Source organism: Felis catus, chromosome A3 (assembly GCF_018350175.1).
Source record: "Felis catus isolate Fca126 chromosome A3, F.catus_Fca126_mat1.0, whole genome shotgun sequence".
Classification (NCBI taxonomy): domain Eukaryota; kingdom Metazoa; phylum Chordata; class Mammalia; order Carnivora; family Felidae; genus Felis; species Felis catus.
The window spans coordinates 128,103,900-128,125,035 of NC_058370.1; the positions used below are offsets into that span (position 1 = coordinate 128,103,900).

At 48.1% G+C, this 21,136-nt stretch overlaps 1 long non-coding RNA gene across 3 annotated transcripts in view; it reads right to left on the reverse strand.

The window, feature by feature from the left end:
- The window catches only part of LOC109498394, an 82,694-nt gene that overhangs the window by 13,620 nt on the left and 47,938 nt on the right, over window positions 1–21,136 (reverse strand). For 2 of the 3 annotated variants that reach the window (XR_002741312.2, XR_006595964.1), the window contains exon 5: window positions 13,631–14,018. This is a non-coding gene — a long non-coding RNA (uncharacterized LOC109498394). Of the gene's footprint in view, window positions 1–13,630; window positions 14,019–20,496; window positions 20,681–21,136 lie in introns of those variants that run through there. The other variant, XR_006595965.1, reaches the window with a different exon arrangement.

A 21,136-nucleotide genomic window follows, 5' to 3' on the forward strand; every position in this document is an offset into this window, starting at 1 on the left:
GGCCCCCCCGGGCCCGGGCTTCCGAAGGAGGGGTTAAGAATCTGCATCTGAAACGATGGGGCCCAGAGACACCCTGTGATGGCGTGTCAGGGAACATAAACGCTCTGCTGTGTCTAGGAATCCCACAGCCTCTGAGACCTCCGTCAGATGCCGCCCCCTCGGGGCTCTCACCCTGATTTCCTCTGCCGTGGGCAGCCCTATGCCAGCTTCCTGTGCCATTTGTGAGGACTCTCAGTTATGCACTTACCTGCTCCCGCTGGATTGCAGGCTCCCTGAGGACAGCACTTATCTGTCATATTTGTGTCTCAGTGCCCAGCGGGGGCCCTGGGAAATCGCCCGCACACTAAACATTCTTGCAAGAGTGAAAGGGGGAGGGACTCTTGTGCAACACGGGGGTGTTTCTGAGAAAGAGAATGATTCTGCACGCACCTGCGCAGTCACGCAGCTCCGCTCGGAAGAGATCAGAGCCAGAGGAGAAAGATGACAGTACTGTGGGCTCACTTGCTGGGGATGGAAAGGAAACGCAAAGGAAAAGAAGAGATCTTGGGGCACCGGGGTGGCTCAGTCGGTTAAGCGTCCGACTTCGGCTCAGGTCATGATCTCACGGTCCGCAAGTTTGAGCCCCGCGTCGGGCTCTGTGCTGACAGCTCGGAGCCTGGAGCCTGCTTGGGATTCTGTGTCTCCTTCTCCCTCTGCCCTCCCCTGCTCACCCTCTGTCTCTCTCTCTTTCTCAAAAATAAATATACGTTAAAAAATATATATTTTATAAATAAGAACTCTCATCCAGTCCCAGATTCTTATTCAGAATCCCACCAAGTTCCAATCTGTTTTATAGGAAAGATCAGCATTTATCCTTTTTTTTTTTTTTTTTAGAAATTAGCCCAGACTTTGTGTCAGTCAGAATGTAGCCAAATGCCTGTGCCCCCAGGATTGTGCTTTATCACAGCAGTTGGAAGACAAGAGAGAGAAAGAAGGGCAAATTAAAAAAGCTAGGTGAAGGAATACAGGGATTTGGAAGTGACGAAGATGATAAGGAATACTTATTTTAAAAAAGAGACAGAAACTGTATTTTTAGCACTGTTATAAAGAATGGCTACATCTTCCAAGATTGCCAGTGCATCCTAAAATAAATAATGCCAGATTTGCATAATCTGATAAGGAATTTGATCCTTCCCAAATACAAGGGATGTTTTAGAATATCACTATTACTGCCAAACAGAGGCTAACATATGTATGTTTTCCTGAAGGACAGATTTTCACTTCGCTTAGCAGATAGATGTTGGTTCCATGTCTTGACCTAAAATATAGTTTTGGTGTATGTTTCTTGCCCCAGTAGCACGGTTAGCATTTGCGGGAAAAGTTTGAAAGTAGTCATGTCCTTTTTTCCTGTAGGCCACTTCCAAAAATGTGTCCAATCTGAGATAGAGGACAATGGTTGTTTGCAAAAGGATGTTCATCACAATGCTGCTTATAAGTAAAAATTAGATGGTAGAAACTGGATAGGTCCATTAATAGGGAAACGGTTCTAAAACTATGCCAGTGTTACGATGTCAATTTAAACACCCAAAATGCAAAATTATGTACGCTGTACAAGCCCAATCATGCAAATATATATATGCATAGAAAAAAGAACCAGGAGAAATTTTGAAAAAAAATTGTTGGCATTGATAATCTTCAGACAAGGATATGATGATTGAAGGGTTTGCTATTTCTTCGTATTTTTCTATAAGGTACAGATTTTATTTATTTGTTATTTTGATTGCTTTCTTCAACACATTTTTATTTACTTTTTATTTTTCTTCAACACATTTTATTTTATTTTTATTTTTGAGAGCGACAGCGTGAGCAGGGGAGGGACAGATAGTGGAGAGTTGCAGAGGATGCGAAGCCAGCTCCACGTTGTCAGCAGCGAGCCCGGTGCGGAGCCTGAACTCACAAACTGTGAGATCAAGACCTGAGCTGAAGTCGGACACTCAACTGACCGAGCCACCCGGCGCCCCTCAACACATTTTTAAGGAACATCTATGATGTGTAATACATGTGTTAGTAGGTAGAGATACCACTGAGACCAAAGCAGACAATGGACCTGCCCTCTGGAGCCGACATTCTTCGAAGGTGGCAGGGAAGGACGCAGGCATCAGAGTAACCGTACAACCAATTACAGCCGTGGCCACAGGCGATGTGAAGGGGGAGCAATGACCTGTGTCAGTGTGGAATAGAGAGGTCCAGTGTGTTTGTAACGGGTGTTGAGAAGGGTTTGGAGAGGGTTTCTGTAAGTGATGTTCAAGCTCAGCTTTGAACAGTGAGTAGGACTCACCTAGATAAGAAAGAGAAAGGGGTCAATATGGTGGTATTTCATTCTGGAGCTTCCTTGGTACCCCATCTACTCCCCCTCCCTGCCACCCACTCCAAGACTGGAGAATGCAGGTGGTTGGTTTTGTGTGTGTTGGTAGGGTGGGAAGAAAGGGATTTCCTTTACTCCCGGGTCTAGGAGTAGATCCTCATTATTTCAACCCAATCAGGTTAACCTCATCCTCCTTTCACCAGGCATCCATTTTGGTAATTTAGGCCCAATCTAATCCATACGTGGCACTCCTTCAACCAAGGAATTCGTTCAGGAATCAGCGGTGTATTCCAAAAAGACCTAAAAGGAAATTTGCCATGGTCTCTTGAGCAGGGAAAAGAGGGGGCAAGAATAAGCACTCTTTTAAGGGAGCTGTAACCAGCTGTTACTCTCCTTCTGGACAGAGGCGTCAGTGGATATAAAGCCTAAAAGACTTCTGCAGTCATTTTGGCATCATGAGGGAAGCCGGCATTGGAATGAAGAGCAGAGACATGGAAAGAACCTGGATGAGTTTCAAGGGCCAGGTTATTCGAGGCCTCATAGGACATGTAAGGAATCTAAGCACAATAGCTCGTCATTGAAGGATCTTAGACAGAGAAGCACCTTAAAGAGATCTGTGCTCTTAAAACACTGCTTTGGCAGATTATGTACAAAATGGAAAGTAACTTGCGTAAAAGTGATGGCAGGGAAGTCAAAGATTTCAGAGATAAGAAAAGGTCAAAATGCCAGGACTTGGCGACTGATTGGATGGGAAAGGTAGAAAGAAGGAAGGAGAGGATGGGATCCATGATGAGCCTGATATTTCAGGATTTCAAAATAGGATGATAGGGACATTCGCTGAGCTAGGAATCCCCAAGGAAGATGAGGCTAAGGAAAACACTCTGAGTTGTTTGTTGGATATACTGAATTGGAGGAGCTTTTGTGTTACCCCGGTAGAGATGTTACATGAGTGACTGGACAGGTGGGTCTTGAAATTTGGGAAGCCGTCAGTGCCTGGGTGGTAGCTGGAGTCTACAGGGTAGATGGGTATGGATGAGCTGACCTAGTAGGAAGAAGAGTCTCCAGGAACTCAACATTTAAGGGTAGGGTTTGAGGAGACTGCTGAAAAGGAGAGCCCAGAGAGACAGGAGAAGAGAGGGCCCCAGGAGAGCATATGGCCAACAGTGTGGAAAGCTGCTAAGTGTCACATAAGAAGATGATGGAAAGCGTGCTTTGGATTAATGACTTGGATGACTTGGAGGCACAATGGAGTTGGAACCGGACTCGAGCCACTAGACAAGCGAGTGGGAAGAGACTGACGTTACCCATGAACAAATGCGCACAGAGGTCTGCGATACGGCCGTGCTCCCGGAAGATGGTTCAGCTCTTCTGGGCACAGACTCCGTGAGCTGGCACAGTGAGGTCAGCCGCCGTGGAAAGCTGTGTCACGTGCTTCACGATTCCCCAGATCTGGGGATGTTGCACAGAAAGGGCTCTTCTCGGAACACCCCGGGTGGAGAGATCCACAGATAAATGCTCTTTCCTTCTTTGTCCCCTTTTCTCTGACTTGTTCATTTATTCGGTATGGATTGTCTGGGTTGCCTTAGAAGAGTCAAACCAGCCAATGGTGATATTTATTCCTAGATTTTTACTAGTTTCCCAGGGCTGCCTTGACAAAGTATCACAAACCAGGAGGTTTAAAACCACAGAAGCATGTTGTCTCCTAGTGCTAAATGCCCGAAGTCCAAAATCCATACGCTGGTGGACGTGCTCCCTCCAAAATGGCCACCTTCCCTGTGCGTCCCTGTGTCCAAATCCCCCTCTTCTTGCCAGGATGCCAGTCCTATTAGATTTCAGACACGGCATAGTCCATGTAACTAACGTCACTGATGATACCTGCCATGACCTTATTTACAAGCAAGGCGGTACCTGACGGCCCGAGGACTAAGGCTGTAAGCTCTCCTTTGAAGGGGACACACTTCAACCAGGGACACCGGGTCTGAATCCGCACCGTAGCATCTGCAAGCCGATGGCATAAGCATGAGCTGGGAAAGACACGTAACCATCTGCAGCTTTAGCTGAAGCCATCCTTGGCATGTCACTCACCATTTGGCAGCAAGAAAGCTGATTTTGGCTCAGGCTGGACGGAGAAGACAGTGCTCACTGAAGGGGTTTATTCAAGGTTTATCCTCACGGGGTCATGTCACCCACACCGGGTCTCCCTCCCAAGTTCAATTCCAGCCTATTCTTTTTTTTTTTTTTTAAATTACGTATTTATTTATTTGAGACAGAGAGAGAGAATCCCAAGCAGACTCCACGCTCAGCACAGAGCCCGACACGGGGCTCGATCCCACGACCCTGCGATCATGACTAGAGCCAAAATCAAGAGTCAGGCGCTTCACCGACCGAGCCCCCCCAGGCACCCCAATTGCAGCCCATTCGGACGACAAGAACTACGAGCTCCTTCTTGATTTCCTGAGGTGCTGGAGATGAGGTGTCGTAGCCACTCCACAAACACGTACCGCGGGCTTCCCCTCCGTCGGGCCCTGGGAACGGGCTGAACGGTGTGGCATGACCCCTTGTCCCCCTCGGGACCCTTGTCTAGCGAGAGAACCAGGGTGGCTACAGCAAGGCCTGGACGTCTGCTGAGCAGATAGTGCTAGAAAAGCTGTGATAGAGGAAGGGGGGTGTGCGTTCCTTCCTCCCAATCCATAATTGTGATTATTATCCAGATCCCCGCAGATCACCGAGGGGGGTTGGCGTAACCCTACTGAGCCAGACAGGGGAGCAGCTGCCTGTCATTTTTAACATTTTTATTCTTACGATTTGTTCGAATTACGAGTCCTTGGTTTGCTCCTGCACGTAATACGGTAACATTTCCCCCTCGGCACATATTCTATTAGTGACTGCTAGCTGATGTTCACAGGGGCAGCAGCACCGGATGCCTGGCTACCTTCCACATTGTAAACGATCCATACACTGCGGTGGAAGAGCCACATGCTGCGGAGTGTCACTGGCCTCTATGTCCCACCCTACATGTCTGGGAATAATTGCAAAGCCTTACAATTGTCAGTCAGCTTCCCTGAGACCCACCTCGCTCCTCTGGGCCCAGCGAGCCAACAGGCACCTCGCATTGCTGGGGCGTAAAAGATAAGGAAGGTGAAGGAGATGTCACTCGTAGTAGCTGCTCAACAAACGTGCCCCGTGTTTTCTCCTACATTTGCACGTGGCCCAGTGCATCATGGTATTTACCAAGCATCTGCTATATATTAGCTTCTGTTTTAGGCACGGGTGATACCGAAGTGAATAAAACAAACCATTTTCTTACTTTCTCTGGCCCTACATCTAGTGGGAGGGAACAGACGACGAAGAAGGTACTTTTCAAGTGAGGGTTAAGTGTGCAGAAGGAAAAGACAGGACACTGATAAGAGAGGAGACGAAAAGCTACCTCGGACGGCGGGCTCAGGGAAGCCACTCTGAGGATTAGGAGGCTCCAGACCTGTGGCGATCTAGGGACAGACCCCCGAAGGTCATTGCAGGCCCGGTGGGAGGCAGAGGGCATGCTCCGGGAGCACTGCTGAGCCTCAGTTCACCAGGGGCCAAGAGGTAGGAGGTGAGGACGGCAAATGGGCAAAGGCTAGATCCTGCGGGACGGCGTCGATGCTGGCAGGGGTTGGATTTTCTTCTGAATGTGGTGAGAAGCCACTCTCAGGTTCTAAGCGAGGGTGTGGCTTGAAAGACCACTCCGGCTGCTGTGTGGAGAATGGATGGACTGAGCAAAGTGGGGAGCAGGTGGACCCCTGGGGAGTCTCGCTCAGATGCCTGAGCGAGAAACGGTGGAGACTTAGACCAGCTGGGTGTGGGGAGAAGCAGGTAGATATGAAGATATTTGGGGGGTAATTTGACGAGAAGTGAAAGATTCCAGTTAAATATCGAGACCTCACCTGTCACAGGAACAATTAATTCTCTTTAGTCTGTTAGCCAATTGAATCCGAGGTATTTTGAGAGCTGGATAGGTATCAGGAACTATGATCAGAGTAAGAAAATGGCTGAAATGTAACAACCCTTTACCCGTGCGTTTACAGCCATCTTCCCTTGCTTTGTTTCAGATAAATAGAAACCTACACGGCAACAGAATTCTAGGTATGTTTCTGTCTTGATAAAAATCTATCCCATCACACATTCATAAAAGAGCCTGTGGGTCCTGCTGTTGATATATAGTCACCCATTTGTATTTTCCACATTTCCATAACACGTCATCTGTGTGCTTCTTTTTCAAAACTAGCAGTAAGCTCCTTCTGTGAAGGGAAACATGCGTGTAAATATTGAGTGATTGATCTCTTAACTTGTTACTGGTGTTGTTCATTAGGATTCATCAGATCAAATGGGACCTTAGGATGCCCAGGGTCTCCGGATGTCTTCTGAACATAGAGTGTGATTTGTTGATCAGGGCTGAGACGTTTTAAGCCAGCACTTGAAATTATTTCACAAGGAAGGGGTGCTTTTCTAGACGGAAGGAGTTGACACGCCTTTTGGGATGAGCTTTGGACTGGGAACCAGAAAGCCTTTGGATCCGGTTCTGCCATTGACTGTGTGTCCTTAAAGAAGTCACTCTCCCTCTCTGGTTCTTGTTTTGCCCATTCAGTAATAATAGCATTTGTGGGTGCACCACACATCTTTGTTGTGAGGAGGATGTAAGCTTTCAAGTTGCCAAGCACTTTGAAAACACGCTAAGTTAAAGGGAGGGCTGTGTACTCTCGCGCCTTTGGAGTCACTCCCCGATAGCACTTGCCCTTGGCCCTTGCTTCATGCTAAGTTAGCACAGGCTTCGTGCTCACGAGCAGTGCCAGTGACTTCTTGCCAACATCCTCTCTAGAAGCGATGTCTGCCGGACTAGATGAGCTCACCAGACCCTCCCACGTCTAGAAAGGGACCTACGGGAGCACCGAGCTCCCCTCACCACAGACCATTTTCAAGGTTTTGTGATTGAGAAGTTTGGAGACCGGACGAGTGCGAAAAGTTAGCACCTTAATTGTTGAAAACTCTCAAAGATTCCAAACTTGTAAATCATGAAAGGCCACTGTTTAGCAGGCTGGAATGCTTTTGAAAAAGACCAGCGATCAGAGATTGGCCTCGTTAATAACCACAGTAAAACTAGCTCTTGAAGCTCAAAGACACAGCTAATTAGGGCAGAAAAATTCAACCTCAAATTAAGAGTGTGTGTGTGTGTGTGTGTGTGTGTGTGTGTGTGTGTTTCTGAAGTGTAAAAGCTTTTCTCCCAGAGAAGTATGTCTAAGTATATTTTGGATATGTTCCAAGATCCACTGTAAGACAAAGCCAGGACCGCAAAAATGTCAGGGTGGGGTTAATGAACTTCCCAGAGCATCTGTGTGCCCATCTGTCCAGCAAAAAGGAATAACCAACTTCCTCCTCTAGAAGATTGCCTAATCCTAAACTATGAAGAGAGAAATGCAAAAACTGAGATTCTCTGAGGATGTGTTATGATTCCTCCCTGTTTTGTTTTGTTTTGTTCAGTCGTAACTTACGTCCGTGGCCCTGCGCGGTCAGTACTTGAGAACTTACTGAGTAGGTCTCCACGTTCTAGATACTGGGATTTAGACATGAATATCAGCGGGTCCCTGCCTGGAGAAGCTTGTATCTGCTGTAGACCAGAGCCTGGTAGGGCAAAGAAGCTCTACGTATGTTTAGGCCTTCCACTCTCTGAGAAGAGATTTTTCCCTAAGTACAGACCAGTGGCAATGAACTCAAAATTTGCCAGTTTTGAAGATTAGAGGCAGACTTACAGCCCAGCGTCTGTTTATCAGCTGTCTTATCAGTTTAAACTTAGAGCAGCCCCACAGCCCAAAAGCGTGGCCTTGTCAATATTACCGTAAGATTTTATCGCTCAGTGAAACGTCCCTGCAGAAAAGAAATGGTGAATTAAGACATCAGCTCAGCTGCCCAACCCAGTGCTCATTTTCTCACCACTGATGTCGCCTACAGTAAAGAAATCCAGAGCCACTGTGAACCCGCCCCAGTGTGAGCCATGCCCGGCGAGGAGCGTCTGAGATCACGGGTCAGGTTAGTGTAACTAGCAGGGGACCTGGGCCCTCCTAGGGGAGCGACAAGCCCACGGGGTGGCACTGAGAGAGGGGGCTGCACTCCCAACCGAAGAAGGCATTAGGGACGTTTCCTAGGTGCAGGGGTCATCAGCCTGCATTTCAAAGGATGGCTAGAATTCTGACATCTGAAAACGGGCCAGAGGGTGACCTTTATTACTCAACGCGTAGACCATGGAGCAGCAGCACGGGCACCCCCTGCACGTGGGCTAAGAAATGCAGAATCTCAGGGTGCCTGGCCGGCTCAGTCAGTTAAGCATCCGACTTCGGCTCAGGTCATGATCTCATATGTTGTGAGTTCGAGCCTCACGTCCAGCTCTGTGCTGACAGAGCCTGGATCCTGCTTCACATTGTGTCCCCCTCTCTCTCTTCCCCTCCCCACTCATGCTCCGTCTCTCTCTCTCTCTCTCTCAAAAATAAATAAACATTTAAAAAATATTAAAGAAATGCAGAATCTCTGGGGCACCTGGGTGGCTCAGTCAGTTGACCATCTGACTCTTGATTTTGGCTGAGGTCGGGCTCCGTGCTGAGCGTGGAGTCTGCTTAGGATTCTCTGTCTCCTCTCTCTCTCTCTCTCTTTCTCGCCCCCTCTCCCCCTCTGGCACTCTCTCTCTCTCTAAAATAAATAAATAAATAAATAAATAAATAAATAAATGCAGAATCTCAGGCACCATCTCAGACCCAGAGAGTCAGAATTTGCAATTTAGTGACATCCCCAGGTAATTAATTTATACATCGAAGTTTGAGAAGCACTACTCTAGCTGGACCACATGGAGCTTTATTTCGCAGAACATAATGTCTGGACAGTTACAGAGCGGGGAAGAGACATCTCTGTGGTAGGATCAGAAAGCCTTCACCCTTCCAGTCATCGCTGTGAGACCTCAGGAAAAGTGGTTTTCTCCTTCTGAGTCTTGGTGTCTGCATCCTTGAAATTGAACCATAAGCCCCATTTTGCCTACTTCACATGTCCGCTTCGAGGGGCGGCAAGATAACGAATGTGAAAGTGGACTACCCTTTTTTGCTGACAACCAGCTGATGCTTTTCTCTTTCAAAGTGCTCTTGTTGAAAATGAGACCCCGAGAGGTGACCACCGCCCCCCAACATTGGCTCTGGCGGGCGACGGCCAGTGGAGACAGCCAGCAAAGCTTCGGGGGGATGCTTCCCTCCCAGAAACAAACTGCCGGTGGGATGGGCACAGACACAACAGAGCCCAGGAAAAACTACACAGGAACCTGAGAACCAGTCCATCTGAGAATACCCAGATGTCTAGGGGGGATGCAGAGTCTAAGAAAGCGCCAGGCCTGCCCTCAAGCTGCCTACAGACTTGCAGGGATTTGAACCTTTCCATAGGAGACCTTCAAAGGATGTTCTGATGTACAAAGCCAGCTTGCAGGGTCTCTTCTTGGGGTAGACAGAAGCACGCAGAGGTGACGTACGCAGGCTTGGGAAAGAGACAGAGAACTGCGGTTTAAACCCCAGCCCTGTCTCTCGGTAACTGGGATCCCGGGAAACATCACATCACCTCCTGTGAGACTTGGCGTCCTCACGCGGCAAATGGAGACGCTGGTAACACTGCCCCGAGGGCTGTTGTGAAGAAAGATCAGGCCAAACGGATGTATCCTCCCCTTCACTGTCACAGCCCTCATTTTATTTTCTCCGTAGGACTTAGAACCACTCGTTTTATTTGTGCATTCTCTGCCTCTCTCACTAAAATTTCAAATCCCTGAAAGCGGAAACTGAATGTCTTGTTCACTGTGGTATTTTCAGCACCTAGAACAGTGACTCGCACAAAGGAAGTGTTTAGTAAGAGCCCGTTGAATGAACAAATATTAACACTCCTTCTGCCCAGATATAGATCTTTCTGGAGCTAATTTAGATGTTCATGTCTGCAATTAGAGTTACAAGTCCCAGTGCTGTGTCCTGGTAGTCACGTCTTACACTCCGAACCAGGGTTGGTCTTGTGACTAGTAGCATATTGCAGAAGGGATGATACATCACTTCCAAGATTAGGTTACAATAGACTGCAGGTTCCACTTTTTCTCTGTCACTCTCTTGCTTCTGGATCACTTGCTATGGGGGGAAGTCATGTCAGGAACAGGAGACGTGAGACACTGTCGTGGTGAGGACTGGAGTCTCCTGCCAACACCCACATAAGTGAGCTTGGAGTGGGTTCGGGGACCCATCCCAGCCTTCAGACACTGCAGCCCCAGCTTGACCGCAACGTCATGTGAGACCCTGAGCAGGAACCCAGCGAAGCTACAGCCAGCCCTTGGCACTCAGAAACTGTAAGAGATAATAAATGGTTGTTGCTCTAAACTACTAAGTTTGGGGGTAATTTGTTACACAGTAATACATAACTAACACATCCCTACTGAATGGCCTCCAGATCCATGGCTAGAGGAAAGAGATGACTGCACCCCTCCCCACCCCCAGGAGCAGGTAAAGCAGAAGCAGGCCGAGATGCTGAGTTATAGGCAAACATGCCTTTAGGAGGATTTCCGTCTTTCCTTTGAGAAAAAGAATGGCTTCCATGGGTCTGGCATTGCTCTCAAGCACTTTGTCAAGCTCATTTCCTGATACAAAAGTGAATTTGGTGGGGCGCCTGGGTGGCGCAGTCGGTTAAGCGTCCGACTTCAGCCAGGTCACGATCTCGCGGTCCGTGAGTTCGAGCCCCGCGTCGGGCTCTGGGCTGATGGCTCAGAGCCTGGAGCCTGTTTCCGATTCTGTGTCTCCCTCTCTCTCTGCCCCTCCCCCGTTCATGCTCTGTCTCTCTCTGTCCCAAAAATAAATAAACGTTGAAAAAAAAAAAGTGAATTTGGCTACAGCAACCAGGTAGTAGACCATATTGTCCACATGGTATCCAAGGAGTAAAAGCTCCCTGGACCACCAGCCTCCATGAGAGCATGAGGTCCTCAGCTGCTGGGGAGTCCTTGCCTCCATGCCTCCTCCAGCACTCTGAGAATCTCCCCATGTTGACAGTTTCCATCCCAGATGCCCTGGGACGTTCCATCAATAAAGTACATCAAACCCAATGAAAGAGAAGGAAAGAAAGAAAGAAAGAAAGAAAGAAAGAAAGAAAGAAAGAAAGAAAGAAAGAAGAAAGGTGGGAAGGAAGGAAGGAAGGAAGGAAGGAAGGAAGGAAGGAGGGAAGGAGGGAAGGAGGGAAGAGAGGAAGGAAGAGACAGAGAAAGGAAGAGAGGGAGGAAGGGAGGGAGGGACAGATGAAGAAAGAAAGGAGGAGAAAGAGAAAAGAAAACAGCATCTGCAGACTCCACATTTGACATGGAAGGTCATACTGGGCCATAGGGGTTCCCTCTGGGCAGAGATTGCACAGGCCCAGTGGATGTTGGAAAGGGGTCATCTCTCACTGATCCTTAATACTTTTTGTCATCTGGCATTCTGCTTTTAACACTCTACCAAACACAGCTGAGACCTTATTACAACAGTGAAACAAAACTTTCCCAAAGCCTTTGGGGAAAACACACACACAAACACACACACACACACACACACACACACACACACACACACAATACACACCACCACCCATTGAGAAAATTTGGTGGATAAAGAAAGGCATATTTATCCCCACACTGTGAGAAGTGCTTCCTTCTTACCTTCCCATCTACCTCTTTGTACCCACCAGAACCCAGGACTTTAGAGCCCCTGGTGGAAATCTCAATTCCTCAAAATTATCATTGAGGAGAGACTCTCCAAGTCCTATCTCCAGCCTACTTACGCATCTATTTGTACGTGCCCACTACTTCTCTCATTCTTCAACACTGGGAACAGCTAATCCATAAGGCAGGACTTGCATCCACAGGCTGTAGCTTACGGATAGATATCAGCCGTCCTTGGAAACCGTATCTTCTTACCATGCTCTTGAGGGCTGCCTCCTTATGGTAACAGAGGGTGGGCCGTATCCGCCCACAGCCCCTACTTCAGCCATCTCCCTTATGTAGACACAAGCCCTCACCTATGTCCTAGGCTTCTCTTCCACCTTTCAGCAAATAGAAAGGCCAAAGAATGATTGATGCTCCTGATCACAAAGCCGATGGCCAAAACAGTGCTGGAATTATTTCCAGGATGTCTCATTGCTCGTCACATAGCTGCTGGCATCTCCCAATAATATCTGTATTGTATGCTCTGTCCCATGACTGTGCAACCATAGGACCGGGACCTCAGAGGCTGTCTAGTCTAGCCACCCACTCAGTGCTGGAACCCCACCCCTCCACAAAGGCTTCTTGGACTTTCCCAGTGACAAGATGCCAACTGTTTCCCAGGGCCACTGTTCCCATCATAGGATACCTCTAACATTAATCAGCTCCAGCTCATACTGAGCTAAAAGTAGCACCCCACCTAACACATGCATCTGATATCTTTCAATATTGGGTGAGTCTCTGGTCCCACGTGACATATCTTCTCCCTCTGCTCCATGACATTTCATCAAAGATGTGACGAGAGTCATTGTGTTGCAACTACGTCCTTTGTTCCCCAACCCGTCCTGTATGACATCGTCTCGAGGGTTTTCACCACGTTATTCATTTTTAACCTATTCTACCCTGAAAATAGTCCTTGTAAGGTGACAAATCTGGACCTGCACATCATCCTCTGGGCAACATCTGGTCAGTGGGAAATAAGGCTGGACTCACTTCCTCTTAAGTTATCACCGTAATTTTATGCTTCTAACCCAAGTGGACACCAACTTATTTAGAAACTACATCATCCTGTTGGTTCACAAGAACCTCGTGGTACAAATAAAACAAACCTCTCTGGCTCCTTTTCTCATAAACTCTTGTTAATCCAGGCACCACTGCCACCCACCCCCCCCAGCCTTAAAAATCTCCACGTATGCACCTGGCTAAGGACCACATGCTTGTCGATGTCAAGTTTCACTTCATTGATTCGAGCCCATAACACCAGTTTCAAGAAATTTTTTTTCATGAAATATTTCAGACACATGAAAAAAAGTATAGAGGATCTAATATGCACCATCTACTCCCAATCCTGCTTAAGGAAGAAAAGCATCGAGGTCTAATGGAGCTCCCCATGCACCGTTCCCCTCTCTCCTTCCTCAAACAAGCTACCATTTTGAACAAGGTGCTTATCCTCCCAATGCACTTCTTTACGTTATTTATCAGGTTGTTTGTGTGTTTTGAAACCTCATATGAATCACTTCAGATCCTACCTGTATCTCTGAGACGTACTTTTCTTCACTCGGAATTGTATTTTTGATATTTAATCATGTTGATACATGTAGCTGCACTTTATTCATGGGGCCAAAGTCTGGAGAAGCAGTCTGGTTTCAAGTTGATGACCATCAAGGCTTGTGTCCAAATTCCTCCGTTACGAAAATACTGTCAAGAGCATTAGTATGCACGTTCCCCTCCGCGTGCGTACAAGGGTATCTCCACGTATTTGCCAAAGAGGAGAATGGCTGGCCCACTAACTGTGAGCATCTCCTGATATATAGGCGCTCCAGCTGGTTTCCCGAAGTGATGGCAGTGTGGGGGAGGTGCCATGGCTCCACAGTCTCACCCAAGGTCAGCAGGCACCAGGCTCGATTATCAGCCAACCTAATGGGCATGAAAAAGTTCCTCGTTATTGTTTGACTTCTCATTTCCCTGTCATTTGTCTTGAGTCTTTAGCTTGTTAGCTGTCAGTCCCACCTCCCCTATTCATGAGGTACATTAATTGGAATGCTTTCGAACCCAAATAACGAAAGAGTCTACTAGAAGCAGCTTAAACGTTCTAAGAAGCCTGGAGATAAAGTGCTTCTAGATTCGGTCAATGTAGTGGCACTAGGATCATATGCTTCACTTTTCTCTCCCATCTTCAGCTTTGGTCCTTGTCTGTCTCATGGCGACAAGGTCGCTGCCCCACTGAGTTCATACCACTGCATCCGAAGGCAGGTGGGCAATTCCTCTTCCTCCGTCTCTTTTTGTCAGTGAGGAATACCCTTTCCAGAAGCCTCCTGAACAGATGTCCCTGATTTTCCTTCATACCATATTGGTTAGGATTGCTCTACGTACCCATGACTAAAGCGATAACAAGAAGGGAATAGAATTTCCATGGTCAGTTTAGACTAATCAACATTCACCCATGGGGACAGAAAGATTCCCCTGCCCCGAAGCACATGGGACAATAAACTCCTTCCCCCACCACCACCAAAATTGGAACTCTTCTAACAATAAAGAAGAATGGGGATAATGGCTGTCCAGTGGCAAGGTAAGTGCCCATCACAATGGAGAAATGAAGTCCTTTAAGGCTGAATTCTAGAAACTGAATTCTACGATCATCCCGACCCTCCAAATCAGCCACAGGGGGGTTCTGCGCACAGGGGGGTTCTGGCTAGGCCTCCCATGCTGAGGTGAGGAACCCCTCACACCCACACAGACACTTTCACGTGCACTGACTGGAGTCGGAGGGGAAACTGAGGCAGGAGAATCATGACTCTGTACTAGGAATCATGACAGTTTCCCTTGGCCCCTCATTCCTTCCCTTGTTCCTATTTCTTGAGACTCCCCATAAATTAAAAATGCAGAAATGGAAAATTGACTTTAAAAAAAATTTAAAAAGTCTGCCTCCAATCCAGCATTCAGGAGGAAAGGAAAGTCGATGTCATTTGAGGGGTCGAGGGGAGGGGGGAGGGTGATGGGGGGGAGGAGGAGAGCGTGTCTGAGGCTGCTGGCTGCACAGGTCAGGGAGGAGAGGTAAGTGGGGCCTCTGAGGTGAGTGGACAGAGCAGGGAAGCGGCCCCCCTAGAGCCCTGGCTTATAGTGTCAGCCCTTAGCCTTGTCCTCTCTCCTGAAGCCCTTGGGGACAGTGGATCCTCTGTAAACAGAGTGATAAGGCCCGGAGCCCTCTCGTAACTTGGGAAGGTGAAGTGTGGTGGTCCTATGGTCTAGTCTCCCTGTTGGAAGTGACGGTTGTGAGTTACCCTGGACTTCAGCAGCACCCCCTCATCGGGCCAGTGTCCGCAGGTGCCCCTGGGGACCTGCCAGCTGGGCTAACATGACTGCCTGCCAGCCAGGCCACCCCAGGTGCAATAGAACAGGCACCAAGCCCAGGTGACCCAGACAGCGAGACGCCCCCACGAGGCGGGAAGCTGAGAGCAAGGCCGAGAGGGGGCAGAAACATTTTCAGGGAAAATAAAACAGGACTCAAATTTTTAGAAGTAAGTCAGGTCTCGCAGAATGGGTGTCTTTGGAAGCAGCCCAGGGTTTGTGGCAGACGCTTGTGGTGATGGCCCCGCAAAGCTAAGCAGGGCAGGGTGCAAGTTATCCTGGAGTCATCAAAGTGTAAGGTTTAAAAAATAACAGAAATCTCTCTGGTGAGGAAACTGCTCTTACCAGGGCACATGCACCGCGGCAGTTTCTTTGCTGTGTAACTCATGAAATTTGTACGGCTCTTACTTTTTAAAGCTCCATGAGTCCTTCCGACCTCAATTTTCCCCCTCCTGTCTGTACCTACTGTTATATTTAAGCAATTTCTAGGGGCGCCTGGGTGGCTCAGTCAGTTGAGTGACCGACTTTGGCTCAGGTCATGATCACTCACTTCCTGAGTTCGAGCCCTGCGTCGGGCGCTGTGCTGACAGCTCAGAGCCTGGAGCTTGCTTTGGATTCTGTGTCTCCCTTTGTCTCTCTCTGCCCCTCCCCCACTTGCGCGCATGCTCAGGCGCGCACACGCTCTCTCTCTCTCTCTCAAAAATAAACATTAAAATATTTTTAAAAGAATTTCCTAACTTTTTCCTGATTTTTTTCTCTTCACTTCATATTCCAAATCACCCCTGGAAACATAAGGGGTTCCAGTTTCCCATCCCAAGCCCCCATCTTATGCCTTTAAGGATGTCCCTTCCTCATCCCAGCCCCTGTCTTTTCTTAAGATATAAATTGACAGAAATGTTGATTACTGTAGTCATCCAGCCAATTGTTTCCAAACTACGGCTATTTGCAATTTGCTTACGGTCTTTGAAGATGCGATTTTCTGATCCAGAACCTCAGACTGGTATTAAGCCCATTTTTTTTTTCCAAGCCCTTAAAACTATTAAGCTCGGTGTAGAAATAAAATCACCACTGATACCTCTGTCCTCTGAGACCAGAACCAGAGATCCGTCAAAACCGGCACCAGAGACCAAAAGTTTTCCTGGGTGCTGATTCATTACTCATCAGCCATATCAATGATTAAATATTTACGTGCCAAGGAGTCTGTGATTAAATATTAATTTGCAGCCAGTCTGCTATGAAATATTTAAGGGCTGGTGAGTCTGAAGTGTGCAGCTTTCAGCTCAGAGCAAGAAGGGCCCCGTCAAAGGCCGGATGCTGGATGATGAAGCAGGTGCATGAAGACGAGTTGATGAGAAAGTGTGCTGGCCCCAAGTGCACCTGGATGCCCGGCTACACAGAGCAGAGATTTGGCGCAGCCACGTGGGGTTGCTCTGTTTGTGAGCGATAATTCACCAACACAAACTTACTGTGTGCATTTTCAGAGGTGGCAACACTGAGGCCCAGAGAGGTGGAAGGAATCACCCTGGATTTCAGGGTCAGCAGGGAGCGACGTTAACTAACTTGTTCGCTTTTGAGCAAGAATTGTTTCCATTTCTGCCCCAGAAGGAAAGGACAAAGAGTGTTCGTACTGTCTTTGTATCGTTAAGAAATCTTTTGCTCTCGTGTTTCAAATGGTGGGAAGTTAGTACAGGAAATCGCTTACAAAGAAAGTAGAAGGACTGGAAGACGAAATAAGAAAGACGTGCCATTGTTAGAATTAAGGGAATCAGAGGGTAACGCAGAGAGATCAGATGCTACTAGCACCTTACTGGGCCAAAGCCCGTTCCTGATGCTGAGTTACTAGACATAGTGGTTGGTTGGTTCCAGATGCACCAGAAAGGTGCCTTCTCAACTGGAGCTGCAGCTGCGGAGAAGGATGCTGACTCTTGCCAGCGAGGGCTGGGACCTCCCTCAAGCAACCCGCCTTGGACAACTGCGGTTCCCTTGAGTCACTCAGGCCTTAGTTTCCTGCATTGGGCTCTGTCTGTGCCTGGCAGGCTTGTCTTTCAATAGAGATTTTCTTGTCTTTGTTCCTCATCGTTTCTTACGCATTCCTTTTATCTCCCCAGCGAATAGAAGTCATAAAGAGAATAATTCATTTCACATATTTCACAGTTTATAAGGTATTTTTATATCCATTATCTCCATTGATCCCCAAAAGAACCTTGTAGACTGAAAGCTGGGGTAATTATTCCCATGACTGAAGGTTCGAGGCACAGGAAGTTTAAGTGACTTGCTCAAGGGTACACAGCAGAGTACCTGCCGTATGGTAGATGCCTGAAAATGCCTGTTGAATAAATTAACAACTGAAAAACTGAATGGGCCTTTGTCATCATTCATAAAAACCAGGGATAGAAGAAGTATTAGTCGAGGTTCAACAGCAGAAAGACTTCGTTAGCAGAGAAACAGACGGGGTTGTTGAAGAGAGATGGAAACTGCGGGGAAAACGTTAGTTTCTCCACGTGGCTCCCAGAATCTACAGACAACTGCACTTCAGCCTATTTTAAGATTGGGCGGGAGGAAAATTTTAATTACAGGAACCCATGAACGCGGGCTATCGTTTCTAGAATCCCTGCCTCTTGCCCATCTCCCCCATGCAGTCGTGACTTCTTCAGGTTTGGGGAGTGTCCGACTCAGCCCAGCTGCTCAGGGGATCCCACCACGTTTCTGACCGTCTATGTCCTATTGTCCTTGTCACCCCCTGTCACCCCCGTTTCCTACACCAAACTGTCCTTTCCTTACCCCGAGTATCCTAGGTGTCTCTCGCCCCCTCCGCAAACCGCCACCCCTCACTGTTACGAAAACAGACAGAGCCTACTGGCCATATTTCCCCGATCCCTAATCCAGGGTGACATTCCAGGCAAACCACCACATCGCTCCCTTTCTTTCGCTGTTTAGGGCCTGCTTTATGCTGACTCCATTGCACTTGTTCTGAGACAAGGGGGAAGATGTGCAGTCTATTACCCTTATAAACCAGCTCCTTTCTTCCTCTCTCTGCCATTTAAAAGGGCCTTTCTATTTGACTGAACAAGAAAAGGAACTCTAAGAGGGGAATTAACATTGTCCCCATTATATTGTCCAATTAACACTTGTCCCGTCAAAGGCTGAGTAGGAAGCCGGGAGCCTTGGTCAATGAGAACTTTTAATCCCTCAGGTAAATGCAAAGTCGCATTGAACACGATCAAAGGGCAGATCTCAATATATTCTCTCCCCAAGCCCCTTCCCTCCCCCCTCATGCATAGGACTGTATGAGGCTGCTAAGTTCTGGTTTGAATGAGTCTCAACCTCCCTTTGTGGCCATGTTGGGTGAAAGTGTGGGGGATGGTTGATCAGACGTTTAAAAACTCACACTAAGGCTCTTAATTACATTCAACACAAAGACACCAACGCAGACACAGTGAAGTAACGATGACCCAACCATCTTCTTTTTTAAAAACCGATTTCCTCTCCGTAGGTACTAGGCCCAGCACCATTATTAACAAAGTAAATTATGCAAATAATTAATCCTTTAGAAGGATGGAATTTCAGGGTCAGTTTCTTCCTTCTATAGAATGCTGGCGTTCGCTGCGATTTGACCCATGAGAAACGGATGGGGGCTGAGGCTGGAGGGCAGGGACCCCTCAACACTTGTTGGTCATTTCCCCATCTCCTGCGATCCTAACACGCCTTTTCTCACGCAGTGGGTGTGTGAAATGACCCTATACATGAAGATGTCTGAAAAAGTTATTAGTTAAGGATTCCTTTGAGACCCGGGACACTTCAAAAAAAGATTCAAATTGGTTTACTAAGATGGAAAATTAATCTAGGAGAAAAGCAAAAGAAGGTACGACAAATCAAAGCCCGGGGTTAGTTCCTTCCCAGAAGTTCACACCGGTCAGTCCCGCCCGGTTGCTACTGAGGGTCCCCGGGGGCTGATGAGCCCTGTCTGGCTGCAAAATCTATACCGTCCGGAGAAGATCCACTTAAATACACTTAAAAATAAGAACGCAATATGACCAAATTCAATAGCCTGGAGCAAGCATGTAATACGAGTCCTCTCCGAAGGAGCAGGCCACACTCCTCACCTTCTGGACACACAGTCTGGTAGATACCGCATGAAACGCTGCAGAATGGTGTCAGGTGAAGAGGCCATTCCCCGGAGATGTGCCCCGGTCAAGTTCTGTGGAGCAGACTGAACTATAGAGAGGTACCACGCACTCTTTCCGGAGTCTGCTGCAATCGGTGACTGTCGGGGGCGGGGGGGATGGGACGGCTTGGGGTTTAGACGGTTTGGGAACCCCAGTAAACCCATAACAAAATGTCAGCAGTCTGACCACACTGGCAAGGCTGTCCCCTGAAACTCTGACCCAGAGCCACCGCTGACGTGTGATCCAACCGCCGCACATCCAGCCAGGTTATCAAGATGTGAGCTTCCGTGTCAAGCCAGGCTATGGGGAGAACAGAGAAAGTGGCCCTCGGGTACTCCGAATCCACACGCACTCTTTCCCCCCCGACATTGACATCCACACACAGCCGTCCTTGCTAGTCCTCCCTTTGCAGGATTTTTTACATACGCGACTCCTTTAGCCTCGAGTGCTTTCTCCCCACCGGGCTCCCTCACTCCCTCACTCCTTTCAGGCCTCTGTTCAAATATCACCTTGTGAGGGGCACCTGAGTGGCTCAGTCAGTTGAGCATCTGACTTTGACTCCGGTCACGATCTCTCGCGGTTCATGAGTTCGAGCCCCACGCCGGGTTCTGTGCTGACAGCTCAAAGCCTGGAGCCTGCTTCGGATTCTGCGTCTCCCTCTCTCTCTGCCCCTCCCCCACTCACGCTCTGTCTCTTTCCCTCTCTCTCTCTCTCTCTCAAAAATAAATAAACATTAAAAAATTAAAACAAAAATAAACATTAAAAAGTTTTTTTAAATACCATCTTCTTATACGATGCTTTGCCCATCTCGTAAAAAACTAGGACACACACATTCCCATCACTTTCCGCCCCCACCCCACCCCAGCTCGACTTCTTTTCATAGTCGTAGTCCTCAGGGAACATAATATATATCTACACACTTATTGTCTCTGCATTTGGCTCCTCCCGTTTTGCCAGGGCCTGGAATACTCCGGGGGGTGGTAGGTGGGCACACGGCCCTGGCTGGATGAGTGGAGGAGGGAAAGGCATGGCAGGGTGGGCTCGAGAGGCAGCAAAGCAGTTCTCCTGGAAGGGAAGATCAGCTCGAATTAGCGTGGCAGGAGGAGGGCTTCCTGGAGGGGGGGGCGGGGGAAGGGTAAGTGTCAGGCGGGCATTGAGGGTCAGGAAGCACTCTGATCGTAAAAATGATAATTAGGGCGACCATATAATTTATCGCCCAAAATAAGACACTTTGGGAGTGAAAAGAGCGCTATTAATAATTACACCAGGGCAACAGGCGTAAAATAAGACCGTCCCAGGAAAACCAGAATTTACGGTCACCCTGGTGATGATTAACTAGTAAATCCCTACTTGCAAGTGGACGTGGCCGGGTTGTATTCTGAGGAGCACCCGGTAGAGGTCTCGAAGGCCATTCCCCTGAGGACAGGAAGGGTCTGTCCTGAAAAGAGTGGACATCCCCAAGTTATCGACCGTAAGCAGAGGTGGGCCTCACATGGGACACTGACACAGAATCCGAGTCTT